At 41.9% G+C, this 13,979-nt stretch overlaps 1 long non-coding RNA gene across 1 annotated transcript; it reads right to left on the bottom strand.

Annotated features, from left to right (window-relative positions):
- Positions 1-1,230: 1,230 nt before the first annotated feature.
- Positions 1,231-12,488, bottom strand: LOC140209939 (uncharacterized). Its single transcript, XR_011889113.1, has 3 exons — positions 12,013-12,488; positions 10,650-10,814; positions 1,231-1,676 (listed from the first exon to the last, which is right to left on the bottom strand). It is a non-coding gene; the product is annotated as an uncharacterized lncRNA (long non-coding RNA).
- Between the last annotated feature and the right edge of the window lie 1,491 nt (positions 12,489-13,979).

Genomic DNA, 13,979 nt, shown 5'->3' with positions numbered 1-13,979 from the left:
GCTATTCTTGAAAGCTCTCATAAATGAATGATACTGCGATGGGTCACCATTGAAGACTTGAATCTCTCTTTTAAGCAGAGATGCAATGCATTGTTGCATCACGAAGCTTGCTATTTCCTTTTGTGTCCTTGTGGCCTCCAGCACTCTATTTACACCACTATCATCTGAAACATGAGTGTCACCATACTGTAAATTGATGTCCTCAGAAGCACCGTGTGCTATTAGATACGGCATAGGTTCAGAGTGCCTCCTTGGTGAGGCTGACAATGAACGTGCTAAATGACCCGTTGGGGTCCAAACTTGTGGCTCATTAACTTTTGAGGAACATTGACATCGAGTATGTTGGATTTTCTCTGTGCCTTGTAATCATAGGAACTCTCACCATAGACCTGTCCTGCTGGAGCATGCTTAGCACCTCAGCACTTGAAACCCTTGGCAATTTCACTCTGGCCACCTTGGTTGCAATTTCTTCCTACCACTTAAGCTACTCTTAGTTTCTCCAGAGCTGTTTTTCTGTTTCTCCAACACACGTTATCCCTCAATATTTGTTGTCTTGTCCATTGCACAGCTAAATCAGCTTCCATTTTAATATGAGCTGAGATAGTATCAGATTCACAGGATGCTATGCTAGCAATAGAACCTGCTGCACACACGTTAGACTCATTGTCTTCAGGATGCATGTCATCCTAATAATCATCAGGTTTATACGTAGTCACAGTATGTCCTGAGGTTTGATAAGTATTTTCATTTCCTCCAGCAACATTGCATGTTTGTTTCAACCATTGTTCAGCCTCTGCTGTGACTATATTAATAAGCTTATCAATATTTACATAGCTTTTAGTTTGCTTATCTTGCACTGAGATTGGCATTAAAGACAACAGCAAGTTACGTTGCTGAGCAACATCTTTAAGAAGATTTTTAAAATCATCTAATTGAGACTGCACTTGCAAGACATCTTGCTCTTCTGGTACAAGGAAACGTTTATTTAGTGGTATTAAATGGTTCAATTTAATTTCAGAGAATGTATACAGTATTCAGCCTGAAATCCTTACTCTTTGCAAACATCCACAAAGCAGAGAGAAAATTAACCCAAAGGAATGAATGACAGAAAAATATTAGAACCCCAAAGCCCCCCTCCCATGCAGGAGCAGCAGCAAAACATCAACCCTTCCCCCTCCTCCCACTTGTTCCAGCAAAAAGCATCAGCCCCCCCCCCACCACCACCACCCACCATGCAATCAATAGCAAGCCCCCAGAGACCATGATCTAGAGTACATCAAAAACTACTGTTCATCCCAACACTCCAACATCTCAACAGGCTCTCCCACTAACGAGGGAGAGAGAGAGATATCGCTTCTGCTATAGTGAGAGAGGAGGCCAACAGCTCACTGTTTCAATGTTACAGTCTGCAGTGTTGCTTTTTCAAGTTCCCCAACCTGAGAATCAGCAAACTCTGTCTTTCAATGTTTCAATCTCCTATGATGCTTCAGATGGCGACATTGGCAATGGATCATCTTCAGGACTGCACTCCAAAGGCACATGGCTTCCAAGCTGCTCCTGGGGATACCAAAGCACCAGGCTGCTCAGCAAACTCTTGAGAGAAAGAATCCACTGCCCATGAAGAACGTAGTCTGAGTGTAGCTGTGGATCACGGGCTCCAACTGGACCCCAGCCACCTAGAAAAGGAAAAATAAGATATAAGAACCAAAGAATTAAACTATTTCGTGGGTTAGAAGTCGCCCAGGTCTGCAAAAACCTCTGACACCATCTTTAGCTCCTCCCACTCCAATCATTAATCTTTTTAACAGTTTTATTATAGCCTTTCAAAAGTTGTCAATTCTAGTTGTCAAAGCTTTCCCAGTAAGGTTAATTTCTCTTTTAGTCCTGACTTCAAAGTCACTGCTCGTAGCTTGACTCATGTTGTCTTCCAAATGCGCAAACCAGACAAAACAACAGCATTCCATTCAGGTGTTGGCAATCATATTATTTCAGCATTTCAAAAGAATCAAGCATTGAACTCTCAAGCAAACACTGCTATAGAGCTTACGTTCAATGACGACCATTCCAGGCTGTGTTCCAAATCGAAACACAGAGCATAATCCACAAAACGTTGTTACTTGCCACAGGCTTCTCCACGGTGCTTCTAATTTCAGAGACGCGTCTGAAAGCTGATGTTTGTTTGGTGTAATTGTCAAAATCTTTTGTTGAGAAAATGTAGCAGCTATGCTAAAAACTAATGCTACTGCTGGCAACCCCCACAGATTGTTATATTTGTACAACGCACCCTCCAATGACTCCAAGCTCAAAAATCCAAAACCTGTATTCGATGCTTGATTAGCAACTAGCAAACTTACAGTCTTGAAGCAATGAAACTAAGCATAATTAGGCGGTCAAAAAAATGATATCCATCTGCCCCAGCCCCAAATTGCCCAAAACAAAGCATGAATATGTAATTTATTCCCTTCGCTTTTACCATGTCCCTACTCAGAGGATGAGTTACCATAATACACAAAATAAATGCGCAGTACAGAATGCAATGCAGATAGAGAACAGAAGCATGGCTTCTACATTATGATAATGTGTAAATTTGCAATTGGTGTCACCTCCAGTTTAATTTGGGGATGGGCGGTATTTGAAAGATTATGATGAGCATTTTACCACCGAGCCAGAAAACATTGAACAGTCATTAACTACTGGAACTGGCATTTATTCTTATTTTAGTTGTTGTACATTTACCAGTTTTCCCAACATAATGTGTCAATTGGGATGACTCATAATGTATTCTTAGAAGTATTATGTGAATTTGGTTCCTAAAGTTGTCATAGCTGGGAGTGGTAGTGGGGATAAGCTCCCTACCTAAATGGCGTGCATCTGTAACAGCCTCTGACAACCAAGCCCAACTCTTGGCCTTCACGTGTGGTTTAGCTACTAGGCCCCGCAGAACTGTTTCTACTGACAAGAAAAGGGCAAAGTTGGACAACTGGCACCTCAAAAGCAGTTGTTTCGGGCAGGTGGGGCACGTTAGCCTTGGACAGTAGCCCGCCTAGGAGAAGGAAAACTCTGATTTTAAACCTCCGCTGCCTTGCGGCCATACCCATCCACAGGAAAGGCTTCGGGAGTAAACCCCGAGGAAGAAATCCCGAGCCAGGGTCTGTCTGTCTGTCTGTGTCTTGTTTCATGGCGGTTGGCATCCAGCTTGATGGTGCATTACCGCCACCTTCTGCTCCGGAATGTGCACTAGACATATCATCTAAATCCCTTCACCCAATCTCGCTCGCACGTGCACACACACACACACAAACCTACACTTTACACTCCCATCTTTGACCATCCTGGTACCCTATTCCTGTTTATCTGTCATATCCTATAAAAAACCCCTGTACCCCTTAAGAACGCTAAAAATACCTGGACCTGTGCTCTCTCACCCATGCCCAGCAACCCTTTTAATGTGAATTCCTGCACCCCCAACTCCCTTAGTTTAATTCTTATCATCTCTCTCTGTATTCCATACTTCCTGTGTTACGTACCCCGTAACTGGGTTGCCAAACCAGCAGAAATGGACCACTTAGTTGGAGTCTGGATTACTGGAACTAAGAAAGTTTTATTAAAGAAATAAGTAACACAGTACTCTAATAGTAAGGATATAAATGCAACAGGTTAGCAATGATAAAACACACGTACACAACTAGGATAATAGGATCAATCAAGCTCTATCGCAGTCTAGGGGTAAAATGATCAGTCTCAAGTGACGCAGAGTTCAGTTCAGTTTAGTTCAGTTCGCGGTAATCGCTGTTGTGCCGTTGGGGAGAGAGAGAGAGAGAGCGCGAATGATATTCAAATCGGATTCAAACATACCTTTGATATTCTTCGCAGTTAGCTTTCGGGCAAGCCCTTTGTAATGTCTTCTGAGGTCACTGACTGTGACCCCTCCGTTCCGGATACGATCGTTCTTCTGCGGTGAACCTGGCACCCAGGCAAGGGCGGACACACACACCGGGTTCCCGCCAATCGTACCTTTCCACCCTGTGCGTCTATGGTCGGTCCCGCGACCAGACCTCCAAAACTCCCACCAACTTGTTGGGGGGGGGCACAACGCACTTCCAGGGTCTCGTTATCTCGTGGTGTCGTGGTGTGTCGCTTGCCTTAGCGAACCTGTTCCTTTTATCCCCCTGCTGGGGTATCGCCTGTCCATCAAACTTCAAACAGTTCAGGTTCAAAGCAACCGGTCTGACAATACTGGGAACTGTGTCTCTTTTCGTTAAACTCTTGTCGTCTCTCATATTAGCATTTTGAATGTTTCTCTCTTTGTCTCTCTTATCAGCATCAATCTGCTGATAATTTGGTCTTTTGTCACACCTGCAACTCAGAAATACATGTTCTACTGACTCCTTTTCCTGACATTCCTCACACAATCCTGTCTGGTGTTTCCCTATCATTTTCAATGTTTTGTTTAATGCACAGTGCCCCAGCCTTAACCTAGTCCACACAGTCTCCTCTCTTCTGTTTCCACTACCTGCAACACTTTTTTGTATTTCATATAAATGCCTCCCTTTCCCCTCCCTGTCCCATCTTCCTTGCCATATTTGGTTGACTTTTTCCCAGCCCAGATTACACACTTAACCTCTGCTTTACTGATACTAATGTGCATTTCTACATTCTCTTTCTTTAACACCCTCTTTGCCAACTCATCCACCCTCTCATTCCCCTTCACCCCTACATGTGCTGGAACCCATAGAGATTTTACCTGACCTCCCTGATTTGCAATTCTTTTAACTAACTGAAGGACTTCATAAAGTACATCTTGCCAGCTGTTTGTGTGAAAAGACCTTAAACTTGCTAGAACTGAGGATGAATCTGAACATATCAATGCTTTGACTTGTCTGGCTTTCTGCACCCATTGCAACGCAAACAACACTGCCAGCATCTCCACTGTAAACACCCCTAACTTATTAGATGTTCTTCTGCTGTCACTCCTGTTTCAGGTTCCTTCGCACCATCCGTATAAATGTGAGTATAATCACAATACTTTTCCATCACGTGACAGTTAAATGCATTTACCAAATCTGTTTTATATCTTCCTTTCCTTTTTACCTCTAACAAATGCCAGTCTATGTCAGGCCATACAAGCTTCCATGGAGCTACAACCAGATAAACTACTGAAGGACTTATCCTTAGAGCAAACACTCCACATTCTTTCGCGATATCATTCCCTACCCGACTAAAGGTATTCCTCTGAAACCTCCCATTTTCCCAGCACTCCTGCAACACTCCTTTAGCAGGGTGAGAATCACTGTGCCCCTGCAAGTTAGCCCAGTAGTTTGCCACCAGTTGCATCCTTCTTAGTTCCAAAGGCATTATTCCCATTTCTACCGGTAGGGCTGATCCTGGTGACGTTTTAAAAGCCCCACTGTACACTCTCAAGGCCTGAGCCTGAATCACACCCAGTTTCCTTATAAGAGACCTAGCTGCTGATCCATATGCTATATTTCCATAGTCCAACACAGATCTCACTAAAGCCACATATATTCTCTTCAACGCTGAACAACTTGCTCTCCATTCCCTACCAGTCAAACATCTCATCACATTTATTACTTTTTTACATTTCTCCTGAACTTTCCTGATATGGTCTGCCCATGTTAATCGTGAATCAAATATAACTCCCAGAAATTTAAATGATGCAACCCTTTCTAATTCAACCCCATACATCCTTAACTTCTTCCCTACCTCAACTCCTTTCCTAGTAAAAAATACAGTTTGAGTTTTTTCTGCTGAAAATCTACATCCCCAATCATAACCCCACTCCACGACTTCATCAATTGCTTCTTGTAGTTTCCTGATTATATGGTCCATGTTCCTGCCTCTTTTCCACAAGGCCCCATCATCCGCAAACAGTGACCTACCTATATCCATTGGTACCTTTGTGAAGACATCATTGATCATAATGATGAAAAGTAACGGGCTAATCACACTACCTTGAGGTGGGCCATTTTCCACTATGTACTGTTTTGATAATTCTGATCCAATCCGAACTTGAATTTTTCTACCAAACAAAAAATCTTTAATCCAATTAAAAACTCTCCCACCAACCCCCATCTTGTGCAGTTTAATTAATAATCCTTCCTTCCACATCATATCATAGGCTTTTTCAATGTCAAAGAACACTGCCACTACTGACTCTTTATTTGCCTGGGCCTTCCTTATTTCAGTCCCTAACCTTATCACTGAGTCCATGGAATTCCTTCCCTTTCTAAAACCACTCTGATAACTTGCCAGCATTCCCCTTTTCTCAAGCTCATACGACAACCTTTCTGTTATCATCCTTTCCATTATCTTACATATACTTTATGCTAATGCAATTGGTCTGTAGCTATTGGGTTTTGACGGATCCTTGCCAGGCTTCCTTATTGGAAGTACTACTGCTTCTTTCCATGCACTTGGTAATCTTCCCTCCTCCCACACTCTGTTATAAAAATGCAGCAACTTCAAGAGCGCCCCTTCTCCTAGATTTTTTAGCATCACAGAGCATATCAGATCTTTCCCTGGGGAGGTTGGTCTCAATCTCTTTATTGCTGTCACCATTTCTGCTAATGTAAATGGATCATCAATTATATCATCTGTTCCTTCCCTCCTGTTTCACACACCTGGGTGTTGGCTCATTATTCTTTCCCTTTTCCTTCTCCCTTCTTCAGACAAATTTTCTGAACTGTGTATCAGTACAAATGACTTGGCCATGATCTCAGCCTTATCCCTACTGGAGACTGCAGTTTCCTCCTCAGATATCATTACTGGATATTCCCATTCCCTTCTATCTCCTCCCATCCTCTTAATCATTCCCCATACCTCTCCCACAGGTGTTGTTCTTCCTATTTTGTTGCAAAAACTCCTCCAACTTGCCCTTTTAGCTTGACGTATAGTTCTTCTCACCACTGCCTGTGCTTTCTTATATTGAACCAAATGCTGCATATTATGGGTTCTTTTAACTAGCCTGAATGCTCTATTTCTGTTTTTTACAGCCTGACAACATTCCTCTGTCCTCCATGGTACCAGTTTCCTTTTCATTCTATTTTTACTCCTGGGTATAGATCCTTCTGCTGCCATAATAATTGCTGAAGTCACCTGACTGTTTAATTCATCTACATTTCCAGAAATATCAATCTTTGTCAATGTCTCTTCACTCTTATTTCTTGAATTTCATTCTCCCGTCTCATAACCTCACACCCACTATATGCCACATTATGAGCTCCTCCACAATTGCAGCATTTTGGTTGAACTCCTGTTCCGCACTTTCCATATTCATGATCACCCCCACAACTAGCACATCTCCTCTGCCTTTTACAGCTTTTAGCCACGTGTCCAAACCTTTGACAATTATAGCACTTCAATGGCTTTGGCACATACACCCTTACTGGGTAACTCATGAAACCCAGGAACACCTTCCTTGGCACTCCTTCTTCTTCAAATTCAATCAATACTGATTCACTTTCCTTTTTCACCCCCTCCTTTGTTGTTTTCAGTCTTTGAACATTCATTACTTTCCCTCCTTTGATATTGCTCTTTATCTCCTCCATATTTATACTCATTGGTACCCCCATGATCACTCCTTTACAACCATTATTTTGTGCTCCCACCCTCCCAGTGTATTCCACCTTGCATTTTCCTATCTCTTTTAGCTTGAGTGCTTTCTCAAGTTGTTCCTCATTCGCACATCTTACCAATAAGCTGCCATCATTAAGGACTTTTGCAAATACTATTTCCCCTATCTTATTTGCCAGAGTTGTTGTTAGCACAAATGGGTTAATTTTCTTCATATGTCCTTGGGCCTTCTCATTAAACCTAATTATGACAACACCTCTCTGAACTTGTACATCTTCCTCACTTTCAGAGCTCTCTCCACTGTCATTTCTTATTCTTTTATTCCCTTTGTCTCGGTTTTCATTCATCCGTCCCCTCAATATCTCCTCATTCCCTTTATTTCTCCCTTCACAATAATCCATCTCTCCCCAGCTGCCTACCTCTGATCCCAAGTCCCTATCCCGCTCCTTCTCCACTTTCTTTCCCTCAACCCCGCCTCTCATCTTGTCCGCCATTACCGGACCCACACGACCCCCTCCCAGCAATTTCCGTTCCTTTCCCACTCTCTTTCCCTCAACAGGTTCCAAACCACATTCACGCATCAAGCAAAACACAGCCAGCCTCCCTTCCTTCCAACTAAACCTCCAAAGTTCCCCACCCGCTGATTCCTGGCCGTGCCCCAGCTCCAGTGCCTGGGGACCCTACAAGTCGGTCTCCATGGCAGCAACGTTGCGGGAGCCGGGGTCCCTAAGACAGTTTGATGTTGTTTACAACTTCAGTCTGGCAACCTCTGTGACGACACTGGTGCCAAGCTGTATCGGCGTTTGCCCTTCCCTTGGACTACATTAGTGACGTGATAGGGGGAACCCGCAGCATGGGCAAGAGCCGGTTCTTCAAATCTTCCCGCCCAGGCTTGTGCCATAGAGTGGACACAGTCCACCAGAGACGCAAACCCATGATCCCTAGGATCGACGGCTGCCTACCTACTGTTATGTGAATTTGCAAATGCTGTCAATGCTTCAATATATTGGGTATGCCAATATATACCATATACTTCAAAATCTTTACGAATGTCAGACATTCACGTAGATCCAGAGCAAATGTTCTTTCTTGAACGAAGTTCATTATTGCAATCCAGCTACAATAGAATCACTATTCTCAAGGAGGCAATGATCCTGCCCACCACATTTTGAACCAAATCATTTGTGCAAACGCAATCACCATGACCTAGTAAATTATATCAAGTCTCACATATCAAGCTGTACTATTCTATGTTCTATGTTATGCCAATCTTGCCGTTTCAGGAGTTATCTCTATGCCTGCACCTGACAAAACTACGTATTAAAAATGCATTGTTTGTGCGATTATACTTCATATTGTCTTAAATGTAATAATGATTCCAATATTTTTAATGACGTCCATGAAAAGACTATTACAGATCAACGAGGGTCTTGTCAGACAATATGAGATAGTTTAATTTCATGCAGAAATATATACTTTATGTGCGAAAATGTAGGTTATGTCTCTCTCCTGTGAATTGGACATAACCTTGTTATTTGCATAATACTTTACCTGCTATGAGACATACACAAACTTTATATTTCCACCCTAACTCTTGATAAAAAAACGGGACATTTTAAAAGGGGCTCGTTTTGCAGTAACTTTATTACCAATGTATGGTGTTGCAAGAACTGCAACAGAAGTTTTAACATGCTGCTGCAGCTTTAGAAAAGAGAAGCAATTGTACTGCTGGTGCCTTACGGGGAGTAAAAACAGAAATGGTTGCAATGCGCAAATGTTTCTTCAAGGTCACATGGGATTAAATCTTTTCTTAGCAGTTAAGGGGCTAACGTGCAGTTATAGGCAATAAGTGTTATAGTTACATACATGACGAAGCTGCTAAAGTACATCAATATGATGGATGGGATTTCTTTTACTGGATAAAATCAAAGCTCGGAAACTGGGATTACTCAGTACTATGAGTTATATTTGCCCTGGTGTGCCTTATCATAACTTATGTCATAGTTACTAAAGGCCTTCATTAATAAGGCTCCCAAACGTATACGAGTGTACGTACTCATAGTGTACTGACTCAGAAGGACAACCGTAAGGATGACCATCTGACTATGACATCACTGTATGAATGACCTTTGATGTTTGCCTGATGGTGTAAGTTTTCGGTTGTTTTACAAGCGACATCGATAGAAGTTTTTCCGCCCCTGAATTTTCAGATGTTTCTAAATTATTCTAAGTATATGATTTGGGACGGGGAGGGGATGTTGTTGGATTAGAGTTATTTTTCTTGTAGTTTAACATTCTTTATGTTTGCTTATATTTTATATAATCACATTTGTGTAATTGCTTAGTGAATTTTCAGAAATTGTAGGATAGCTATTTCTGTATTTTCTATAAGTTTAGCTACAACCTGTGTCACACGACTGAACCTAGGTTACGTCTTATCAATGGTGTTGTGTTCTTGTCTTTCTAGTCTGAGCTAGCTTTTAGAATAAAACAACCTCCACTTCTTTGTTCTCTCCCTCCCTTTGTTCATTTTTTTCTTCCTTCTTTACCGATTAAGTTGGTCACTGTTATGAATACCTAATAAAATGTCAGTAACCAGCAAGTTTTATGCCTCATTCTTGACTCCTGAAGAAGCACTGGATTATACCATCTCCAGATCCAACACGATGTACCTGTTCAACTGTCTTTTAAAAGTTGTCGTGTCTGCCTCAACCACCACCCCCGGCAGCTGATTTGATATAGATACTACAGTTAGTGTAAAAAAATGCCCCTTAAGTCCCAATTAGATCTCTCCCCTCTCATCTTAAAACTACACCCGCTTGTTCTTGATTCTCCAACTCTATCTATGCTCCTCATGATTTTATACACCTCTATATTACTACCCCTCAGTCCCTAAAGTCATGGCAGCATCCGTGTATATCATTTCTGCCCCCTTTCCAGTTTACTATCAACTTTCCTATAATAGGGTGACCAATACTGAACACAATATTCAAAATGTGGCCTCACCAGTATGAAACACCTTCTCTACAGTAATGCAAACTATCCCCAAGACTTACCCATATACTTTTTCTACTTCCAAAGGCTTCATGTCTTCCTCCATGGTGAAAACAGAAGTGGACACACATCCCACAGGTGCAGTTCCCAGGGACACTGAGTCTTCCTGATCACCCACATCCTGCAGGGAGAGCATACCACTGCCTTAACTGCCATTCCGAATACACCTAGAATAAAAAGGAAATTCAAAGAACTTTATCTGTGCTTCTGCTGCTGAAGTATGAAATCCAAAGCCTCCTTATTTACCAAACACTGGCCCACTCTTACAATGGCTGCTCTGCTAGAACCGGTTTTTCTTGATTGATGTCACACAATTAACTTATGAGAAGTTCTTTTCCAAAAACATCTATTTGCCTATCAGAAAGGCTCTTTTTCTTTAAGGTTCCCACTGCTGCTCTGCTTCCTGCCTCTTAAAAACTTGAAATGAGCACAGTAATGGCTACTTTTTAAGCTTCCCTTAAGTCTACAGCATTCACTGTGCACAATAAGGACTTTAAATTGAGGGGACACTCTGCACTGCAGAACCCTTGATTAACACATTGGCACTACTTTTTGTCTATAATTGCAGGTTGATGCTGCTTCTGCCATTTACAGTTCAATGAGGCTAATCTTGTGCTTCTCTATGTCCTGTGTACCTTACTTTCACTCAGCATGGAAACAGGCTCTTCAGTTCAACTCGAGTTTGTCGCATCTGCCTGTTTTATCCATACCCTCTCAACCCATCTGATCCATGTACTTGATCAAAGATGGTTTTTATATGTTACTAATGTGCCCGCCTCAATCACTATTTCTGGCAGCTTATTCTAAGTATCAACCCCCTTTGTACAAAGAAGCTGCTCCTGACGTCCCTTTTAAGCATCTCACCTCTGATCTTAAACCTATGTCCTCTTGTTTTTATACCTTCATTCTGGGGAAAAAAGTCTATGTGCTTTCACCCTGTCTACGACCCCTCAATTTCGTATGCTCAAGGGAATAAAGTACTAGTACAACCTCTCCTTGTAACTCAGGCCCCATACAGTTAAATCCTTATTGGATTGTTTCTAGCTTAATCACATCTTCCTTATATCTCTACACAATACTCCAATTGCAGGCTCACCATTGGCTTGTCTCAGTTGTTATTTATCCTCTCCCAGTCTTCACACCATAACAGACTTCTCTACTGTTCTCTCTTCACATTCTCTGCTTCTTAAAACTTGTTTATTTCTAACTTTTCCCCATTCTGATAGAATGTCATCAACCAGAAAAGCTAACTCTGCTCCTTTCTTCACAGATACTGTCTGCACTGCTGTGCATTTCCAGCATCTGTAATACTTGCTTTAATTGTTAACTTTGCGTCTTCACCATAACAAGTGGATATAACCTTACCTTTTTAGAGTCAATGTCCAGATCAGCAGCATCTGAGCAAAGGCAGGAGGGAACTCCCCTTCTGTGGACACCATAAAAGCAATTTAAATGAAACATGTGTCTGATTTAGCTGTAATTTCCCAGGAGTGGTGACTTGGCTGGTCACAGGTCTTACTAGCTGTTAAATCCACTCTTCCTGAGTGTTTGTTTTGACAAGAACTTCCTTAAAGTTGTCTCTGATCTGACAGCAAGGCCCTGTTCAACATAAGCCCTCAATGTACATTGCACAGAAATTTTTGGGAATGAAATCATATCCATTACATAGAAACATAGAAAATAGGTGCAGGAGTAGGCCATTCGGCCCTTCGAGCCTGCACTGCCATTTATTATGATCATGGCTGATCATCCAACTCAGAACCCTGTACCAGCCTTCCCTCCATACCCCCTGATCCCCGTAGCCACAAGGGCCATATCTAACTCCCTCTTAAATATAGCGAATGAACTGGCCTCAACTGTTTCCTGTGGCAGAGAAACAGGAAACAGGAAATTACAAGCTAAACCAAATGACAATAAATGGGATGTTTCTGATATTCAATTAAACATATTAAAATTTAAATGATTACCTAAAATGCAGTAAAATTAACTTATTGAATTAAACAAAAAATAAATGAGGTAAAAGTGCAAGACGCGTGGGATCAATTTTGGTTGTGTTTTAATTTAAACTTAAATTAGAAATTCTTTCTAAGTTTTATTTGTTTTCCTGTCATGGGATGACTGTGTAAATATGCTGTACTGTATTGTAAAATAAGAATAAATAATAATAAACATTTGAATTACAAAAAAATAGATTAACTGTAACTTCCCCATGCCACTCAAAATGAATGGATTAGCTGAACCCATCTCCTGGTCTAAACTGGCCCCAAGATACAAGGGACAGATTTCTCCATATAAATGATGCAAAGCTGCGGGAAGTTGGTGCCTCACCCCTGTTGGAATGCAGTCACAATGACAGTGTACTGAGTCCCTTCATTACTAATGCAACTTGGCATTTGTTTTGATAAGTCCCTGGGACCTCATGGTCTGCATCCCAGGGTACGTAAGGAGGTGGCTTTAGAAATCGTGGTAATCATTTTCCAATGTTCTATAGACTCAGGATCAGTTCCTGTGGATTGGAGGGTGGCTAATGTTGTCCCTCTCTTCAAGAAGGGAGGAAGAGAGAAAACAGGGAATTATAGACTGGTTAGCCTGATGTCAGTGGTGGGAAAGATGCTGGAGTCAATTATAAAAGATGAAATTACAACACATCTGGAGAGTAGTAACAGGATTGGTCCAAGTCAGCATGGATTTACAAAGGGGAAATCGTGCTTGACTAATCTTCTGGAATTTTTTGAGGATGTAACTATGAAAATGGACAAGGGAGAGCTGGTGAATGTAGTGTACCTGGACTTTCAGAAAGCCTTTGATAAAGTCCCACATAGGAGATTAGTGGGCAAAATTAGGGCACATGGCATTGGGGGCAGAGTACTGACGTGGACTGAAAATTGGCTGGCTGACAGAAAACGAAGAGTAGCGATTAACGGGTCCCTTTTGGAATGGCAGGTGGTGACCAGTGGGGTACCGCAGGGTTCAGTGCTGGGACCGCAGCTGTTTACAATATATATTAATGATTTAGATGAGGGAATTAAAAGTAACATTAGCAAATTTGCCGATGACACAAAGCTGGGAGGCAGTGTGAAATGTGAGGAGGATGTTATGAGAATGCAGGGTGACTTGGACAGGCTGGGTGAGTGGGCAGATGCATGGCAGATGCAGTTTAATGTGGATAAATGTGAGGCACTTTGGTGGTAAGAACAGGAAGGCAGATTATTATCCAAATGGAGTCAAGTTAGGAAAAGGGGAAGCACAACGAGATCTAGGTGTTCTTGTACATCAGTAACTGAAAGTAAGCATGCAGGTACAGCAGGCAGTGAAGAAAGCTAATGGCATGC

Source organism: Mobula birostris, chromosome 1 (genome assembly GCF_030028105.1).
Source record: "Mobula birostris isolate sMobBir1 chromosome 1, sMobBir1.hap1, whole genome shotgun sequence".
Classification (NCBI taxonomy): domain Eukaryota; kingdom Metazoa; phylum Chordata; class Chondrichthyes; order Myliobatiformes; family Myliobatidae; genus Mobula; species Mobula birostris.
The sequence above is the reverse complement of the archived record's forward strand: the minus strand, read 5'-3'. Positions and strand labels throughout refer to the sequence as shown.